We start from the raw sequence: 6,000 nt of genomic DNA, 5'->3' as shown, positions 1-6,000 counted from the left end.
GAGGGAGAGGGGAAGAAAGGAAGGGAGGAAGGGAGGGAGGAAGGAACGAGGGGAGGGAGAGAGGAAGGAAGGTAGGTCTTGGTCTGGACACACGTGTCTGGAAGGTTTTCTGTTTTGTTTTTTTTTTTTTACCTGAATAATCTGAATAAAACGTTTTCTAATAAAAATAGACAGTCATCAGAAAAGGTCAGTAAACAAGGTTTAATTGGATCTGAGCTGAGGACACGAGGTGAAGACGTGAGGACACATGAGGACATGAGGACACGATGAGATGTCCAGTGTCTCTCAGAAACACCCATCACACCCTCATGGCCGCCAGCGGCCCTCTTCTTCTTCTTCTTCTTCTTCTTCTTCTTCTTCTGCGCGGAGCCTATGGTTGTGTAAGTTGAGGGTGAGCCGCAGCCTGAAGGTCAGCTCCTGCTGCCCCCTGGCGGCGGCGCGGCGCCACTGCCCCGCCTCTCCTCCATTTTGCCTCCGACAGCCGGCGGAGGAGCAGCGGAGGAGCAGCGGCTGGCGGCGGACTCTCGGCCCGGTGAAGCACGGCGTCCCCCGGCGGCGTTTGGAGCTCTCTGCGGCCCGAAGCGGCTCTTCAGCGGGATGGCGGCGCCGCGGCCGCTCGCAGTCGGGACGGAGCGGCTTTTCTGAGGATTTGTTTATTTGACGGCTGTTTTCAGAGCGCAGCGGCGGAGGAGGCGTCGGTTCGGCTTCGGACGGTCAGGTACCGGCTTTGTTCTAATTCCCGGTGATTGGCTTTGGGCCGCGGTTCCGCTGATCCGCTCGGCGGCCGCAGCGGCGCAGGCAGGCCGCAGCGGCGGTCTCCCTGGCGGCCTGGTACCGCGGCTTCCCCGGCCAGCATCCATCCGGCCCGGTGGGGGGGGTTATATAATGTGTGCGCTGTGCACGCGCCCAGCGCGCGCCCATGTTCCTCCGCATCTGCGAGGACCACATCCACGCAGATCCACGCAGATCCACGCAGGTGGGAGATGTGCGGGTCTCTGCGGCTTTGTGTGGCGCAGCGGCGGTTCGGTTCGGTTCGGCGGCAGGTGCAGCGGCCCGCACGGCCCGCCGCAGGAACCAGGTCAGTGAGTCACAGAACCTCCAGAACCAGAACCGACACCGGGCTCGGTTCCGTCCTCTGGTCCCGGTCCAGCTGGGGCTGCAGGGCTTCCAGAACATTCCCGGGATGATGGGAGGAGATCCTCAGCATCCCGGTTCTGGTTCTGGCCCGTTGAGTCGGGCTGGCCTCCTCGGAACCATCGGAGCTACTCCGTGGGGTTATATTGGACCGAGCCGCACATTCTTTCTCATCAGAACCTCCTCTGTTGGCTAAACAGTCTGCAGAAAGAGAGCCGCTTCTTCCAGAGTGACAATGTTCTGATGGTCCAACTGGACCGGCTCAGGTCCAAAGCGGAGAGAGAACCCACCAGAACCTCTGGGAAGACGGGACGGGTTCTCAGTGGACCGGGTTCTGTCCAACTCAGGTCCAGAACAAACAACTTCCCTCAATCCCCTGGATCTGACGGTTAGGGTTCTGGACCCGGGTCAGAATCCTGGACCCGGGTCAGAATCCTGGACCCGGGTCAGAATCCTGGACCCGGGTCAAAATCCTGGATCTGGGTCAGAATCCTGGACCCGGAACCAGGTCAAAGCTAGGATGAAGGTCAGGAAAGTTGAAAAAGTTCTAACCGTCTCCAAAGTTGTGGGAAAACTTCCCGTTTCTGAAGTTCCCAGCAGACCCGCTTTGCTGGTTCTGACCCGGTTTGCTGTGAACGGTTCTGATGGAAGGTGAGCAGCTGATTTAAGGAACCGTCCTGCTTCCATGGTTCTGGTGATTTCCTTAATGACGACTTTGTTGCTGCTTATAAATAAAAACCTGAATATTTATAATTTAAACGTCTAACTTTTTGCTACTGTTAACTTTCTTTATGGAGAAAAACTTGTTTCCACATTTAAATCATTTCTCAAACTCACTTTTCACTAATGTAGGATTTATGTCTCGTATTATTCGTGTTTTTATCTATTATATTGCTTAACTGTCCTTTTTGTAATTTTACTGGATTCTTGTAAAGTATCTTTGAGACTTTAGAACAATGCTATACAAATAAAATAGATTATTATTATTATTAGTCTGCAGTATTAATGTAATGTTTTCAGACATTTGTAAATCAAATGTAGATGAAAATAATCCCAGAAAACAGACGTAAATAGTTAAATTGCAGATTAAATTGAACTATAATGTATTTTACACCCTTCCTGTCTAAACATTTTCTCCTGTTTGCCTCCAGGAGCAGTAACTAGTTAAACCAGCAACCTTTGCTGGTTTAACCCACTGAGCTATATAATACACTGGAGTGCTGATTAAGGTGAAAAACTGAAGTCACTGGCCGCCATCTTGCTACTCCCTACTCTCCCAGAATCCCACAGGATTTGGTTGCAACAACAAGCAGTTTTCTGGCTGTGTGAAAACGTTTCACAGGTAATTCTACAGTCAGTGGATGTACTAACACTATCAACTACTAGGAAATTAGCTGCTGAAATATTTTACATGTTATTCATATTAAATATATATATATATATATATATATATATATATATATATATATATATATAAGTATGTGTATATGTATATATTTATATATATGTATACACATATGTAAATATATGTTTTTGTATATTGTTATTTATATATTTATAAATGTTAAACATATATATTTAAATGAATAAAATGCAAAATATTTCAGCACATGACTTTCTCACTACTTGATAGTTTTAGAACATAACATAAAGTATATGGCATTTGACATTTTAAAAGTCTTAAGCCCCCCCTGAACATGAGAAAATCCTCGTTATTCGATGCTGTAGCGCACATATTCCCTAGTTACTGGGGGGAAATAGGGAGTACCAATATGGCGGCTGGTGGCTTCAAAGCGACTCGTTCTAACAGCGGCTATTAGCACTCCAGTGTATAATAGAGCTCAGTGGTTTAACTAGTTACTGCTTTGGAGATGTCAGACTAGCGGAACCACCGGGTTCAGTAAAAAGGTTAGTTAGTTAGTTAGTGGGTTAGTTAGTTAGTTAGTTAGTTGGTTAGTTAGTGGGTTAGTTGGTTAGTTAGTGGGTTAGTTAGTTAGTGGGTTAGTTGGTTAGTAGGTTAACGGTTAACCGTGACTCCTCCTACTTTAGATTTGTGGACTTTGAGTGAAGTCGGTGTCTTGGGAATGTTGCCAAAGCCAAACGGGTTCCTTCGGTTCTGTCTGCGGTTCCTTCACCTCAGGATTGGTACCTGAGCGGGTTCTAGGTTCCAGAACCTTTGGATCCAGACAGAACCTTTGGATCCAGACAGTGTTTGTAGTTCTGCGTTTAGTTTAGACTTTGAAGGTCTCCATCCAAGCTGTCTGGGTTCTCCTGTAGGAACATCTCAGCTGGGTCACACTCCTCTCTAATCCAGGAAGAGACGAGGAACGTTAGCTCCACAGCTGGAGATCAGAGTCCAGTTAGGTTCTCTGGAGGTGACTGACCAGAACCTTTGACCAGAACTTAGCCCAGTGCTGTAGTTGGAGATGTTCTCCAGTGGAGATGTCTGAAACCAGTCCACCTTCAGACCGTTCCCACTGACTGGGCTGGAACCGGACCTGATACCAAGACCAGAACCGGACTTACTAGGACTGAAGGTCTTGGTCAGTCCCGTTCTCTGTTAGAGAGGAAATTCAAATTATATTTTATGCAGAACCTTCAGAAGGATCTCCTGGACTGGATCAACCTTCTGAGCTGGTCCAGAACCAAACGAGGAACATCAGAACTCGTTCTTCACCACCGTCCATTCTTCTGTTTATCTTCTGGGCTCTGGCTCTGGATCTTCTTCTCATTCATGGTGGACCTTCACACTTTTCCAGGATGTCAGCTAGAAACCTTCCTGAGGTTCTGCTGATGTTCTGATGGACTCTAAAAGTTCTGGACCAGCTTGTTCTCCGTATTCTGGATCCGGTCCAGAATACAGAGGTTCTTCTGCAACTTTGCCCATTTCTTCCAAAGTATTCAGATCATTTCTGTAAATAATATAAAACTTTATATATATTCTTTGTACATTTCTCCACTTTTATTCATGGTTATTCATAATTGTTCCTATTATTTATTTATCCTGAATAAACTTCCGTCACTAGAGTCGCTGTTAACCAATCAGCTCCCTCTGTTCATGAGGATCAGCCAATCAGCTCCCTCTGTTCAGGAGGATCAGCCAATCAGCTCCCTCTCCTCCTCTCGTATCAGCAGCAGCTCTGGAGGCCTGAGATGCTCTGAGAACGAGGAGAACGTCTCATCACTAAGAGCAGCTTTCAGGTTGAGGAACCTTTCAGTCTGAGGAACCTCTCAGTGTGAGGAACCTCTCAGGTTGAGGAACCTCTCAGGCTGAGGAACCTTTCAGACTTAGGAACCTTTCAGTCTGAGGAACCTTTCAGTCTGAGGAACCTCTCAGGCTGAGGGTTCTGGTGAAAACGGGTTCTGCAGTTTGTCGGGTGTTCTCCTGGTCCGGTTCTTTTTCTTTGTTTTCCTTCTAGACTTTAAGCTGCTGGCAGTTCTGATCCGTAACTCTCTGTTTGGTTCTGGTCCGGAAGGTTCTAGGCCTTCTGAAGGTCCTGAGACGGACCGGGTCCAGATTTAGTCCCAGACCGGCTCAGCAGGAACCGGGTCGCCTGTCCCTGTCTGGTTGAGGTTCTGTTCTCCTGTTTATTATCTTTCACTGAGACAACAGAACATTTCAGAACCTTTTTGATGCCAGAGGGGAACCAATTAGTCCAAAATGAAATTAAATGGATTAATTTTTAGACTTCTGGTAAAATGGGTTCTTCTGTCAGAACCTTTGGAAAAACCCGAAGAATCAGTAGAGAACCAGATAGATCCAGGAACAGTTACAGGAACCATCTGAGTCCTCAGTCAGGTTCTGTTCAGAACCAGGCGTCCAAGTGTTGCTGGGAAACGGGTCTGTGGCGCTGATCGGACCTGCTGGGCCCGCTGCAGAGGAAAGGCTGACGGGTCGGGTCATGTGACGCTGCCTGCAGCGGCGCCGCCTGCAGCGGCCTGATAAAGCGTCTCTGCAGCTGCTGATTATTCACCACAGAACGCTGCGGCCCGGCCACGTGGTTCTGGAGGTTCTTCCCGTCCTACTGGGACGCACGGACCCACCAACACCTGGGCGTCCTTTAGCGGTTCTGTTTGGACCCGATCGGCCTGGTCTGCAAACCAAGCGCCACGGAGGCAAACTTTGGAAATGTTCTGGACCCAGCAGGACCACCGGGAAATGTTCTGGACCCAGCAGGACCGGTTTCTGGTGTTCTCTGTGGTTCTGAAGGTTCTGTGGTGCAGGAAGGACTTTGGATCCAGCAGAAACTCAAAGAAACCAGAGACTGGTTCTGTTCCTGTTCCAGCAGGACCAACCAGAACCACCAGAGTCCAGCCTGCTGGGTGATGCCTTCAGGGACCAGAAATTGTGGGAATTCTTAGTTTTGATGCATTTAATGATCAAACTGCTCTTTCCTGTCCAAGCTTCTCAGAACCGGTCTTTGATCCATTCAGCACCGCCAGTGACCAGAACCAGAGGCCGGCTGCACACATCTGGACCTCGGTGTCAGGGTAAAGGCTGCACAGGTATCGCCATGGCAACCAGCCTGTGACACCTGTTGCTGAAGGCAGCAACTTTTTACAGGTGATGAGCAGCAGAAGCTTTTCCTGCTCTAGTTGCCAGCGGCTGGAAGGACGACCCGTCACCCACAGTCAGATGGCGGTTCTGGAGCCGACCCGTCGGGTCAACAGAACCAGAGGTAGTTTGGGTCTGTGGACGGCGAGCAGCCTGGAGGGGAAACCCGCTGCTGACTCACTTCCTGTCAGCTGGTCTCAGGCGGCTTATCGTTATCTCCCAGCTGCAGACAGCAGGGCTGCGCTCTTCAACGAGTTCTGGTCCAATCAGAACCGTCTGAACCGATGCCGGACCGACCCGTCAGGCGGCAG

At 49.2% G+C, this 6,000-nt stretch overlaps 1 protein-coding gene across 5 annotated transcripts in view; it reads left to right on the top strand.

Annotated features, from left to right (window-relative positions):
• Positions 1–483: 483 nt before the first annotated feature.
• The window catches only part of LOC105920162 (CSC1-like protein 2), a 29,922-nt gene continuing 24,405 nt past the window's right edge, over positions 484–6,000 (top strand). For 3 of the 5 annotated variants that reach the window (XM_036137717.1, XM_036137718.1, XM_036137716.1), the window contains exon 1: positions 485–718. The gene's annotated coding sequence lies outside the window, so the exon portion shown is untranslated. Of the gene's footprint in view, positions 719–6,000 lie in introns of all 5 variants that reach the window. The other 2 variants (XM_036137714.1, XM_036137713.1) reach the window with 1 other exon arrangement.

Source organism: Fundulus heteroclitus, chromosome 5 (assembly GCF_011125445.2).
Source record: "Fundulus heteroclitus isolate FHET01 chromosome 5, MU-UCD_Fhet_4.1, whole genome shotgun sequence".
Lineage (NCBI taxonomy): Eukaryota > Metazoa > Chordata > Actinopteri > Cyprinodontiformes > Fundulidae > Fundulus > Fundulus heteroclitus.
The sequence above is the reverse complement of the archived record's forward strand: the minus strand, read 5'-3'. Positions and strand labels throughout refer to the sequence as shown.